At 36.3% G+C, this 15,344-nt stretch overlaps 1 protein-coding gene across 1 annotated transcript in view; it reads left to right on the top strand.

Moving 5' to 3' along the window:
- Nucleotides 1–550: 550 nt before the first annotated feature.
- The window catches only part of LOC141439235 (uncharacterized), a 33,544-nt gene continuing 18,750 nt past the window's right edge, over nt 551–15,344 (top strand). Inside the window, exon 1 of the mRNA XM_074103441.1 lies at nt 551–630. The gene's annotated coding sequence lies outside the window, so the exon portion shown is untranslated. The remainder of the gene's footprint in view (nt 631–15,344) is intronic.

Genomic DNA, 15,344 nt, shown 5'->3' with positions numbered 1-15,344 from the left:
CTATCCTTTTTCTAGTAGTTGCAACAGCTATCTAGTATCCGAAGTTTACATGTCATTAATTTGACGTAAACTAATCCAGTCCATAAAGGCAGTATTTATTTAATACTAGCTGGTGCCCGCGGCTTCGCACCCGGTGTAGTTTTTTTTTTAATTTTCTAAATCGTCTTTTATAAGAACCTTCTCCTGATAATAGCAAACACAACAAAAAAAGAATTAGCGAAATCGGTCCAGCTGTTCACGCGTGATGCCAAGATTTTGACCAAGGAAAATAGGGATTCATTTTTATATATTAAAAAGAAGATAAAACGTCACTTAATAAATACGATGATTGTCGAACGGTGGCCAGTGTTCGGAAATCGTCGTGAACAACCAATTGTCTTTTTCCGAAGACCGATGTGCAATCTTTATCACCGGGTACTGTACTTCAAGGGTAACAGACAAATTTACCCTCACATTTATAATATTAGTAGCGATAGCTTAAACAATTATGTCTTCTGTCTTCCCTGCCGACGGTACGCACTACATTCCGCTATATAAGGCGGTACGCGGCGCCGCCCCTCCATAACATCCTGGGCTGTCAACTGAGACACTATATGTGCACACATGCAACGAGAGGAACCCATCTGACAGGTCAGCACCTTTCATTTAACCCTAATACTATCAATTCAAGAACTTTACAAAAATGTGGTGTTCATTTTGTGTCAAGTTTATTGTGTGATCAAAAATTGTATGTGTTTAATCATGGCGTGTTATTTTGGAAATTAAAAAATGAATGCAGTGTGCATATTCCAATTTTTTAATGATTAATATGGGAGTAAATGGTACAAATTTCGTGTAAATTAAAAGTCAAAGTCGAAATATTTTATTCAATTTTAGGCTATAACAAGTACTTATGAATGTCAAAAAAAATCTACCACCGGTTCGGAAAAACTTCTATTGAAAGTAATCCGGCAAGAAACTCGACGAGGTATATATTTTTTTTAAACAGATTTACAATATTTTTAAATTATATCTATACCTCACAAGTATTTAACACAACTTTATTTTTAACACAGTAGGTTCGCTAGTTCAAGAGATCGCCAATGCGGATCGGAATTATTTCCAAATATCCCTGTCCATGATATAATCATTAACTTCATAATACGCCTTAGATATTAATCTCTTCTTGACAATAGATCTGAATCTTGTATCCGTTTCATTTGTAATATTTTTTGGAATTTTATTATAGCATTAAATATAGCATTTTGAGGGAGACAGAGTTTTAAATACATATGTAGTTTTCATAATAAATGCAAATGATTCGTCACTAATTTACGTTTCGGCTTGCTTCAATTTAATTTCAATTTATCTCAAATAAAAATATACATTGTGTTGAAGTTAGAATGCATGTCCAAATTATAACAGTTAAATTAATGATTGGTGTATTTTAAGTTCTTATCGGAAGTTTTTCTCAAAACACTTATTGTCATCAGTCAAATATCAGATTATAATGAAATCAAGAACGCTATCTTTTTAGGAAAAAGCTATAAAAGTAAAATATTTTTTACAAATATTAGTGAATCATATAATTTACAAAATCAAATATTTATCTCTGTAAAGCATCTCACATAAGATGATTATTGAATTGGATTTATTGAATTTATTATTATTATTTAACTTTGAAACTATCCGTCACTAATCGTAGTACTTATTAGAAATTATTACAAACAAAATATATATACCTAAAAAGTTCGAAATAGAAGTCATCAAATTAATATTAAAACTAACTCTTAGATTGATTGATTGAATATCTAAGTTGCTAATATTTTATCTGACTAATATCCCATTTATATTTGCCGCATAAAATGGAACAATAAAATGTTATTTATACATGCTATTAAAAAAATCCTGTACGAAAATTTAACACATTAAGGGGCTGTTTCACCATCCATTGATTACTGATTAGTGTTAACTGGCGGTTAGGTGTGATGCCGTCTCTATTTGTTTTGTTCGAATAGACGGAGACGGCATCAAATTTAACCGTCAGTTAACACTAATCAATGGATGGTGAAACAGCCCCTAAGTCTACTTAGACTGCCATTGCCACCGACAATCACACGAATTCAGGACATTCCGAAACACACCGGCAGAATATGACAAGACAACAAAACTCCAGTTACATTCATCATCATCATCCCAGCCTATATATGTCCCACTGCAGGGCACAGGCCTCCTCTCAGAATGAGAGGGCTTAGGCAGTAGTTCCCACGCGGGCCCAATGCGCATTGGGAACTTCACACGCACCATTGAATTGCTTCGCAGGTTTGTGCAGGTTTCCTCACGATGTTTTTCTTCACCGCAAAGCTCGTGGTAAATGTTATTTCGCACATGAATTTCGAAAAACTCAGAGGTGCGAGCCGGGGTTTGAACCCACGATCCTCTGCTTGAGAGGCCTTAGGTCAAACCACTCGGCCATCACGGCTTACACGGGGTTACATACATTTGAAACCATTTATTTAAATGAATTGTTATTACTTCTTTACTTATGGTGATACTTACTTTAACACGTTTGGTTTTATATGTATAAATAAAAATGAATCGTAAAATGTGTTGCTAAGCGCAAAACTCGGAAACGTCTGGACCGATTTCACTAATTCTTTTTTTGTAGTATTCGTTATTGTCAGGAGAAAGTTTTTATGGGAGAACATTTAGAAAAAATACAACGGGGGCGAAGCCGCGGGCAACAGCTAGTATGAAATAAATTAATCTCCTTTCCACACATTAAGACTACTAATTACTAATACGCTCCAAGTGGAGAAACATTAATTAAGTTTTGGAAATTGGGTGAGTCACAGGAATACTTTATCTCCATACAATTATGTTTTTATTTTCCAATTTCAACGTTTTTCCAATTGTAACTTATGTATGAGTAATCAAGAGCCTTAATGTTTGTTTAATTAATAATTATAGTACCTACAGGATTTTTTAACACCATGTACCTGTACCTATCTGTCATTCATTATTCAACACTGGTCAGTTTAATCAAAAATAGATCATCTAATTAACAACATGGCAACGCCAAAACTCTCACCCGGTGATTCTAAAATAAACAAAATATATCTTGTAATAATTTCTCCTTAACTCTCGGTAAGGAAAAGGTCAATAAATATTCATATTCTTTACACAAATGCTGAAAAAGAGATGCAAACTAGGATTGAAACCCACGATTCTCTTGAGAGGCGCTATGACGAACTTTTCGGCACTCACTTTTAAATTGACTAGCCCTTCACCCGCGGCTTTGTTGCATGAACCATTACACTCTACAGGAACATAATGTTCCCACCATTCATTATCTAGAATTTAAATAAATTCCCGTGAAAATTCCTAAAAATTAATGCATAAGAAAGAAGAAAAGAAAATACATTAATAATTTATTGAATCAGGCGTTACTTTGCGGAGGTCCATATCAATTATTATTATTATTAATCGTTTATTTCATAATGACACATTTAAATTATTACAAAGTAAATTACACTGCCAAACTGCGTAGCAGTTTGTGGCAGTTAGAATGCTCTTGAACAATGAACTAAAAGAATTTAAAGTATTTTTAGTCTAACAACTGGTAGCATGGTGTACGGTTGTGTCACTCTGAAGATGAGCTCTGGTTGAGTTCGAAACGCGTCAGTGTAGTGTGGTGGTGGTGATAGATGGGTTTGTGTGATTTGTGTGTGTTCTTACAGTGTGGAGGTGGAGGAACTGCATGAACACGCATATTTTGCATAAGCTTAGCTATCGTAAGGTCGCGGGTGAGCAAGGAAATTCTTTTAGTTTATTAATACATTAATACATAAATAATTATCATTGGACAATTTACACCAATTGAACTAGTCCCAAACTAAGTAATAATCAAAGTATCTATCGGCTATCATTTACATTTACTTGTCAATTTACTTTGCTGTACATTGCTGGCAATTACAATTTTATTAGGAAGTTAACAAAGTTTTAATTTTAGTTTATTAATTAAATTCATGTCGATATCGAAAATACAAACTGAGACAGGGATGCTCAGAAAAAGAGACCAGCGCTGGGAATCGAACCCAGGTCCCCAGCAATCCGTGCTGCGTGCTATAACCCCTACACCACCGCTGGACAGGAGTCTAGACACAAATTTCACCTATGCACTCATATCTCTCTACGCTGTTTTTTTCTCTCTACGCTACTTAAGTAGCAGCACTAGCGACAAAAACCGTAAAAGTAACAAATTCGGAGTTGAAATAAAAAATACGAAAAGACTCCAAAAACCAATCATAAATTAATGTCATTTATTTATTTGGAGAACAAACAGAAATTAGTGTACAGAAGATGATACAAGTATTCTTAGTACTATGACTCTTGGTTAAGTTACAGAAATACGTTACTTTAACCTCCCTTAAAAAAACAGGCTGCCGGTAACACAATGTATTTATTATACAGGCTCAAAGCCAATAAATGACAAAGACCCAGTTTATGTTTACCTATATATGGTTAGCCCAATTCAATTATTTAAATTCGCTTCACCCTTTTTAATGAAGCCGTAAAAAATAAACCATATTATATCTAATCTCTCTTCTTCTATTTATTTTATTTTATATTTTTTTTATAATAAAAATGAATCCTAAAATGTGTTGCTAAGCGCAAAACTCGGGAACCACTGGTCAGATTTCGCTAACTCTTTTTTTGTTGTGTTCGTTACTTTCTGGAGAAGGTTTTTATGGAAGAAAATACAGAAATAATACAACGGGGGCGAAGCCGCAGGCAACAGCTAATTTATAATAATATCAAGCTTCATTCATTATTTAACAAGTTTTTTATTTCATTAAATTCAATACAAATTTATATTAGGGATAAAATGTTATGTAATACATATTTATGGGCGACGTTAATATTGAATAACATATAGAACGTAAAAGCGTCACGTACAAGCGTTATTTCTATATATGCTGATGTTTACAAGCTTATGTTACTGGTACGATATATCTCTCAACTACCTTTTGCCCGCGGTTTTCTCCTCGCCAAATAAAGGAGAATGTTCCCTTATTTCCTTATCTCCTACTAGCTTATACCCGCGACTTCGTCTGCGCGGATTTAGTTATCGCGCGGTGGCGCCCTCTACCGGAAAAAAGGTATCCTATGTTGATCCTTGGGGTTCAAACTATCTCTATACCGATTGTCATCAAAATCGGTTCAGTGGTTACGGCGTGAAAGCGTAACAGACAGACAGGCAGAGTTACTTTCGCTTTTATAATATTAAGTAGGGATTGAGATTGGCTTTTGGAGTCTTTTTGTATTTTTTATTTCAACTCCAAATTTTGTTAATTTTCATCCCGTAAAATTCACATCGAAAATTCAAACTGAAACATAGATGCAGTCGTCGGGACCACGTCTCGGGACCCATTTAACCCTTAATAAGGCCCTAAGGCCCCATTTATTGGAGCAATACTACCACAGAATCAAAAGCAGCTATCGAATACATACCTGACGAAGAATATTTTTAAAGCTAGTCGTATTTTCAATAATTACAATGGAAAATGTTAAGTATTATGATATTAATAAGGTTCAGTTTCCAACTCAATGCAACTGGTCGCTAAGTCGCCTCTACGTTATTAAGGGTTAAATTCTCAAAAAATCTGACTAGCTTGTGCCGTAGTCCCCACACAGGCTCAGTGCGGATTGGTTACTTTACACACACCATTTAGACCTGCATCGTAGTTTTATGCAGGTTTCCTCACGAGATTTTCCTTCACCGTACAGTTCGTGGTGAATTAAAAAAAACTCAAGAGTTGTGGATTTGAACCCACGATCCTCTACTTGAGATGCCATAGGTCAAACCACTAGGCCACCACGTTTGTTACAGTAACATGTTGCACTCACACTAAGTTAACACAAGCTAAACTAATGCAAAAACTGAAACTAATGCAAATGATTATATAGAACGTAAATTAATCGCCCTAATCTGATAGGAATTATCGAAAATACAAACTGAGACATGGATGCACAGAAAAAACCAGAAAAAGAGACCAGCGCTGGGAATCGAACCCAGGTCCTCAGCAATCCGTGCTGCGTGCTATAACCCCTACACCACCGCTGGACAGGAATCTAGACACGAATTTTTCCTATGCATACATATCTCAGGTTGCTTATTTCTACTACGCTACTTATGCAGCAGCACTGATAGGAATTGCCACTTTTGGAATCAAACTAATTTGATTGTTAATCTCTTGAAATTAATGGCTACGGGAGAATGGGATAACCTAATTTTCACGCAGTCAAAATTATAGGGATCAAAATAAGGCGTACTATACCACGCGCCATATAAATCTGCCTAAAAGTTCATTACTTAATACTCAGTTTTGACGCATTTTTGAGATACATTTTTTATGCGACGTCTTTACGTTACTCCCGGATTGTGTTCGAATCGCTTAACGGTATAGTGCCTATTCAATTATTTGAATTATACCTTTATAATTTTTGTGGTACTAGTCGTGGCAATGAACTTTTAGGCAAAGTTAGGCGGCGGAAGGTATAGATTGTACAACAAGATCATAAAACGAGCCTTTTTACCCGAGGCGTTCGTATAGCCACCCGAGCCGGTACGGCGAGGGTGGATAGATACGTCGAAGGGAAAATGGGTTTAATGCTCAAGTTCTACATTCTGCTTTTCACTTCGATTGAGAGGAAAATAAATAGCAACAGTGGAAATAATTGTTCACTTACTTACTAGATAACTTTTATTTTTATTTCATTGCTATATTATTGTAAATTTTTAGTTTTATTGATTTATTATGATTGATTTACACAGAATAAAAATGATTGTAAAATGTATAGAAACTTTTTTGTTTGTGGCTGTTGACACCTGATTACCTTGGCCTTAGACGAAGATTTTACTTCGTGTCAGTTAAGTCACCACGAAAAACATTTTCACGAAATTAAGCGCCATTTTACTTTATGAACTAGAGCATAAAAAGGACTTTTATGTCGCCTAGATCCAGCATAAATACCAAATTTACGAGCATGAGAACTGAAAAATAGATTAGTAATATGTCATAGTAAGTCTTGGTCTTATATACTAAGTAGGGTTCTATCAGACAGCATTATTAATTTTCATTATTTTTTATGGAATAATCGAGAAAAACTAACAAAAATGCAACGTTGCCAGCTCAGCAGGTATAACCGCTCTTAATACGCCAGTTTTTCTTAGAAAGTGAATCCCAGCCTATATACGTCCCACTGCTGGGCACAGGCCTCCTCTCAGAATGGAAGGCTTGGGCCGTAGCTCCTACGCGGGCCCAGTGCGAATTGAGAATTTCACACACACCATTGCTTCGCAGGTTTGTGCATGTTTCCTCACAATGTTTTCCTTCACCGTAAAGCTCGTGGCAAATTTCAAATGTACACACATGAATTTCGAAAAACTCCGTGGCGCTAGCCGGGGTATGAACCCACGATCCTCTGCTTGAGAGGCGATAGGTTAAACCATTAGGCCACCACGGCTTCTTATGATATGACTTTACCTATGGATAATTGACACTAATAAACAATAATTCAAAAATTCAACTGTTTAAAAAAATACTTTATCGCCCAAAACCAGCTGTATAATTTGATTTTTTACCCACGAACGAAGACGGGTGTTATAGTGTTATTTAGAAGTCTAACGTGGGTATATCTGCGTGACAAAAGAACCGATTTGATGTCATTTTCTGTTGCTTCGTAACACATAAGTTTAATAGTCAATTGAGATGGCAAATGAGCGACTCACAGTACACTATTGCTACACAAAATCTATAAGCGTATCTCGTTTTCACTTTTTGATTACCCATAAAAAATATATTCAACTAGCTTTTGCCCGCGGCTTCGCTTGCGTGGAATTAACTTTTCCCTCGGGAGCTGTGCATTTTTCCGGGATAAAAAGTAGCCTATGTCACTCACTGGCCCGTAAACTGTCTCTATGCCAAAAAACCGGATCCGTCGCTCCGTTTCGACGTGAAAGACGGACAAACATACAAACACAAACACGCACACGCACACTCGCATTTATAATATTAGTATGGATGATTGGTGGTATCAATGAAACCTGTGAAAGCCTGGTAAACTTTTAACTGTTAAACCTGTTTTGCAGGTGGTAGGACCTTGTGCAAGGTCCGCCCGGATTGCCACCACCATCTTGCTCGCTAATCCTGCCGTGAAGCAGCAGTGCTTGCACTGTTGTGTTTCGGCGTGGAGAGTAAGACAGCCGGTGAAATAACTGGCACTTGAGGTATCCCATCTTAGGCCTCTAGGTTGGCAACGCATCTGCAATCCCCCTGGTGTTGCAGGTGTCTATGGGCGGTGGTGATCTCTTACCATCAGGAGACCCACTTGCTCGTTTGCCATCCAGTCGAATAAAAAAAAAAAAAAAAACACACTCGCATTTATAATATTAGTATGGATGATTGGTGGTATCAATTAAACCTGTCAAAGCCTGGTAAACTTTTAACTTTTAACTGTTAAACCTGGTAAATTTCATAAATACAAATTCTTTACTTATATTTTCGTCACTTTTTCAGCTTCATATTTAAAATGAAAATGCAGGATTGGATTAACCATTAGGCAAAGTAGGGAACAGCTAGGGGCCGAACGCACAAAAAAAATACAAAAAATAATTCATACAGTGAAAAATGATTTGGAAGTTTTGTATTCTTAACCCTTTACCAGGCCAAGGGATATATTCCACCCACATCTTATATCGGTAACCGTAGTCAGGTTTTAACTCCAAACCACCTACAAAATATTTTGTCAATCCCTGAAAATATTATTTTATGATCTTCATTCACAACACGCTTCTAAATTGCGTAATATATCTTTGGCAGCCGTTTAAATTCACTTGAACGCTAATTTCAGTAAACTACGGAGAAATTCGAACACTTTCCATAATTTCTATGAAACAGAAGTACATAGGTCGAACAATTTTTTGATATTTTGTAGATTTTGAGTGTTGAAAGCTAATGTAATCGTAAACATTGCTAAATATTCATGCATTATTGTGTATGACCAGAATTAGGATGTGGGTTGACATTATCCCATGGCCTTATTAGAGTTTAACTGTGTGGGAGCTATTTTTCCCATGGCCCGGTAAATTGTCTTTTCATGTCATAAAAACTCACGTAAGTAATAAAACAGTTTTTGTGTTCAACCTAGAACGAATTCATGTACCAAAGAGACCCAAAATCTAATCGGGCCATGGGAAGAATAGTTCCCACACAGGAAAATTCTAGCCAGGCAATGTGATAGAGTCATCCCACATCCTAATTCTAGTCCTATCACAAGGACGCAGGAGTATTTAGCAAAATATATGATTATATCACCTTACAATCATTAAAATCATGAAAATAACAAAAAATGGTTCGATATATCTGCTTGTGTTTTTCTTAAATTCAGTAAAGTGTTCGAATTTGTAAACAAACCACTAACATCACTGGTCAAGTGGATTTAAACGGCTGCTAAAGATATATTATTGGATTTTAAAGCGTGTCATGAATGAAGATCATAAAATAATGTTTTCAGTGATTGATACAATGTTTCGTAGCAGATTTGGAGTTAAACCTTGACTATTATAACCGATATAAGATGTGGGTGGAATATATCCCTTGGCCTGATCAAGAATATAATAAGACAAAATCTAGTATGACAGTTCATTACTTAGACAGGCGATGGGATAACCGTAACCCACATATTTATTTCTGGTTTAAAGGAAGATCTCCGACTTTCATAAATACATTTTTTACAAGGCGTTCAATACGGTTGCAACAGCATATAAAGTACGTATTAAGACACGCTGGTTCTTCGGGGCCTGTTAAAGGGTTAATGAAACGACTACGATGAGTTATGTATTCTTACCCTGAAATTTACACAATTACACACAAATAACCCTGGTGTTGCAGATGTTTATGGGCGGTGGTGATCTCTTACCATCAGGAGACCCCCTTGCTTGTTTGCCATCCAGTCAAATAAAAAAATAATAAAAAAAACATGAAAATAGTAACATTTTTATATATATACTTATACAATACTTATGCAATATTTTTTTATTTGTTATAATACACAATTTTGTCCCCGCAAAAGCGAAACGGTCGCTGACTCAGCATTATGCTGAGGCGTTAAACGCCAAACCAAATTGCTAGTAGGTAAACATGGAGTGATACTGTTTCATTTTCCCTTTAGTTGCACTTAGGTACCCCGCCTTATTTTATCAATTAACTAGGTACAAAAGCTATTCAGCCCTATAGGGAAATATTTATTTATTTATTCAGGTATAAAAATTCGACCGGATATTGCCTTGAGAAATATTGATTGTTTTTATTGAAATTGAATCGCGTGCGCAAACCAACAAGGAATGTCAAAAAATGCCACTGTTGTCTTGTTAGTAAACTGAGAAATTACACGCTTAACATTTCAACTGTTTTCAGCCATAAACAAACAAATGTGGCATGTGTATCTAACTTTATATATGTAGAAGCTCTTGAAATTAAAGTTTTCATTCATATATCCTATCATAAACTTTTATTATTTAATTTTTAGGGTTCCGTACACAAAAACGGAACCCTTATAGGATCACTCGTGCTTCTGTCTATCTGTCCGTCCGTATGTCACAGCCAATTTGCTTCGAATCTACTGGACCAAATCAGGTGAAATTTGGTAGGATGGTGTCATCCTATGCCTATAGCCACCTGCCTATTGTCTCAACACCACCTAATGATATTTTATGTAACTACTTATTCTTTGCAAATAAATATATTCTATTCTATTCTATGGCCCAAACACAGATGTGCAAAGTTTTTTTTTTAAATAAGGGTCATTTTCGGTGGACGAATTAGGAAATTAAAAAAAAAGTTTTGCAAGCCTACAATTTTTGAAAAAAAAAATACATAATTTAGTACATTGCTTGTAGATTACAGGAAAACCTATAAGAATTCTATCAATTGAAAATAAAGTGGTAAACTCAATATAATACGTTCATTTACGGAAAAAGTTCACTACAAACAACACCACTAGATAGCGCTAGTAGCAGTTAAGTCGCGTCTTACTGTGAGGATTTCAAATGTTATATTGTATTAATTAATTTAAAAAGCACCGTAAAATATTTATAAAAAAAGATATAAGTAGGAAAACATTTGACTTTGGCATTGTCCGGAACGCGAGTTCAACTTACGAGCGAGTTTACTTTTGCATTTATAATATTAAAGCGACAAAGCAAAAAGAGAGAGAGAGAGAGAGAGTTAATAAAAAAGGACAAAAAGCAACAGGGCAGACTAGTCTTATCATATAAAAGCGATCTCCTCTAGACTCTAGACAACCCTTCAGATAAAGAAACTAAAACGAATTAGTTAAAGTATAATTAAGTTAAGTAAGTATATTCTTTATTTACTTGGTTGGAAGCTTGAAAATATATTCAAATTAATATGATCTAAAGATCTAAGATGCTTTGATAATCTATTACCTATAAGTAATTGAACTTCCGAAATTCGGCACACAGACAGGTTTCGGGATACATTTAATCCCGGTAATGTATACCGTGAGGTGGTTTTATAATATTATTTTATTTGGATGCTTAAGTACCTTGCTTTGACTACCCAATTTCTTGCAAAGAGGTCTATACTTTTTTGTACATTCAAGTAACAACGAAAATCGAACCCGAAAGCATAGTAGGTAGGTATATTGCTGATTGAAGCTAATGCCAAATATATATTATTTTATATAAGAGGGGGAAAACGAGTATGCGGCTCACTTGATGAGAAGCAATCACCACCGCCCATGATACCAACACGATTGGCATCACAGGTGCATCGCCGGCCCTTTTTAGCTGGTTTGTTGTTGTTGTTTTTACATTTTCCGGTCAAAAATTGCCATTGACGCCGTTAGTCTTTTGTTTTAGTGTTGTGTATTGTACTATTCACGTACTAAAACAACTGATTGAGAAATGCCAAGAGTATGGCCTCATTTTGTATATAGCATTTGTTGACTATAATAAGGCGTTTGACTCCATACACCACTCTAGCATATGGAAGGCACTGGCAAGGCAGGGTGTTGAACACAAATACTTAAGAATTATAAAATCCATTTATACAAACAACTCTGCCCAAGTGAAAATGGAAACTCTAGGGGAGTTATTTTCAACAAAGAGAGGAGTAAGACAGAGTGACCCACTTTCGCCTAAGCTTTTTTCAGCAGTGCTTGAGGAAATAATCAGAGAAATGAATTGGGACAACTCGGGACTAAATATTAATGGATCTAACCTAAACCACCTACGTTTTGCTGATGACCTAGTACTGATTACCGATAATCCAGAAACCCTACAACTGATGCTGCAAGAGCTGGCAACAAAGAGTAAAGAAGCTGGGCTTACCCTGAATAAAACCAAAACCAAGGCGATGTCCAACCGAGCGAAGGTCACCATAGCGGTAGATAATATACACATTGAATATGTCGATTCCTACGTGTATCTGGGTCAGGTTGTATCTTTCAGTGATCAAATGGAATTAGAAATTGAAAAAAGAATAACAAACGCCTGGAGAAGATTCTGGTCACTGAAGGATGTAATGAAGGGCAAACGGTACAGTGTGGGATCAAAAGGAAGCTTTACAATACATGTATTCTACCAGTTATAACTTACGGCTTGCACGCAAAAAGCATTCCAAAAACTAGTGAGCTGTCAGAGAGGAATGGAGAGAAGCATGCTAGGTAACAACCTGCGGCACAGAAAGCGAGCAATTGATATTAGGAAGATAACCAGGGTCGAGGATGTCAACAAAAAGACAAGGATGCTGAAGTGGAAATGGACCGGTCATATGATGCGAGATAAGGGAGAAAAATGGTCGACATTGATTACAGACTGGACTCCACGTTATAATGCAAAAAGAAAAAGAGGCCGACAAAGAAAGATGGGCAGATGACCTGAAAAAAGTTGCAGGACCGTTATGGGCAAGATTAGCAAGACAAAGAAACAATTGGAAAGAACTGGAGGAGGCCTTTGTGTCACAAGGACACGCTGAAAGTGACTTAACTTATTAAAGTAAATAATCCGTTCTCAGCAATAAAGGCTTTTTGATTTTTGATTGTACTATTCGGGGAGGAAAGTTCTAAAATTCAAAATTCAAATGATTTATTCAGTAAATAGGCCGCAATGGGCACTTTTACACGTCATTTTTTTAAACTACCAGCGCTTTCGGAAAGACCATCATTGCCAAGAAGAATGCGCCGCAAGAAACTTGGCAGAAAGTCATTTTTTCATAAAAATATAATTACAAATAAAATACTTAAAAACTATATTATACAATTAAAGAAAAAAAATACAAAAAAATAATAATAAAAGAAATACAGGGATGTATGGGGTCCCTTAGTTACAATACTAAACACTAACTATATCTAAACTATATCTACGTTCAGTGGAAGTGTAGAATGCTTCCACCGTCATAAATTTTAAAGGTCATAATTTCTGAAAGGCAAATGGTAGTTCGACTGTTAGAGGAAGCTATGGGCGTGAAACGGAGTATTTTTGAACGCTGACATTTCGAAATCATGGACAAAATGCATGGACGCTTCTGTGAGCACGCTCGAACCTATTTTCATTTTATTTCACAAACTCAAACTCAAACTCACAACATTTATTGACAAGAAAAACACACTACATCACAACAAAAACACAGTAAAAACATAAATAGGAGAAGAGAGGAAAATAAGAGATATATTTCCATCAATGCATGAACAAATAGATATAACCTACAAATTTCTGCCAAAATTTTATTTTTAGTACAAGCTCTTTTGCTGACTGTCCTAGCATTGGCATTGGCATTCAGTTTACACATCCGTACAAAGTTTCAAGTCGACGCCATTAACCACTGAACACTTCCGCTTTGCAGAGACTATCCTGGCCGGACCACCAGAATTTCACCACCAGGGGGTAGTGGTGGTTCTGCAGGGGGTAGAATCTTGTGCAAGGTCCGCCCGGATTGCGACCACCATCTTGCTCGCTAATCCTGCCGTGAAGCAGCAAATTCAAAATTCAAATTCAAATTCAAATTCAAAATTCAAATGATTTATTCAGTAAATAGGCCGCAATGGGCACTTTTACACGTCATTTTTTTTAAACTACCAGCGCTTTCGGAAAGACCATCATTGCCAAGAAGAATGCGCCGCAAGAAACTTGGCAGAAAGTCATTTTTTCATAAAAATATAATTACAATAAAAACTTAAAAACTATATTATACAATTAAAGAAAAAAAAATACAAAAAATAATAATAATAATAAAACAGCATAAGCAGTGCTTGCACTGTTGTGTTTCGGCGTGCAGTAACACAGCCGGTGAAATTACTGGCACTTGAGGTATCCCATCTTAGGCCTCTAGGTTGGCAACGCATCTGCAATACCCCTGGTGTTGCAGATGTTTATGGGCGGTGGTGATCTCTTACCATCAGTAGACCCACTTGCTCGTTTGCCATCCCGTCGAATAAAAAAAACAGATTATTGTATTGCCACTTGGACATACATATTTAAGCATACCTACCTAAGTAAACTCTTGTTCTGAGAGGAGGCCTGTGCCCAGCAGTGGGACGTATATAGGCTGGGATGATGATGATGATGATGATGACCTAAGTATGCCAAATTTCAGCTCAACCGGATACTAGGAAGTGGTTGAGAAATAGTTTACAAATTTTAAGGTTAGAAGCTGTTAATTTAATAACTGAAAACCACAGCCACCCTAACAGCCTTTTCTATGTATGGCACCTTTTTAAAAAAAAGGTATTCAATAAAACACAACCTGCATACTTTAATGTAGCATTCTACTATCGATTCTGAACAAATTACTTTCATGCAAATTTTAAGTTTTTCAACTAACACCGTGTATAGGTACATACGTACCCTAAGTTGCAAATCAAATAAAAGCTTGGAAAAAACCGGCCATGTGCGATTTGGACTTGCACACCGAAGGTTCCGTAGGTACAAATTTGTACAATCCCTACTACATCGAAAATACAAACTGAAACATAGATGCACAGAAAAACCAGAAAAGAGACCAGCGCTGGGAATCGAACCCAGGTCCTCAGCATTCCGTGCTGCGTGCTATAGCGCTACACCACCACTGGACAGGAGTACAGACACAAATTTCTCCTATACACCACATATCTCAGCTTGTTTGTTTCTTATTTAGTCACTTAAGCAGCGACACTAGCGACATCTATGCTTTTAGCCCTCATCGAGACACTTTCAGCACCCCATCGGAACTAACCGCTCACCCGGACAAGAGATGTCGCTATTCTTTTCTTCTTTTAGTTTTTTTTTTGAGGTAGTCGGG

This window comes from Choristoneura fumiferana, chromosome 20, assembly GCF_025370935.1.
Source record: "Choristoneura fumiferana chromosome 20, NRCan_CFum_1, whole genome shotgun sequence".
NCBI classification, from domain to species: Eukaryota; Metazoa; Arthropoda; class Insecta; order Lepidoptera; family Tortricidae; genus Choristoneura; species Choristoneura fumiferana.
This window is presented reverse-complemented; position numbering and strand designations above follow the sequence as displayed.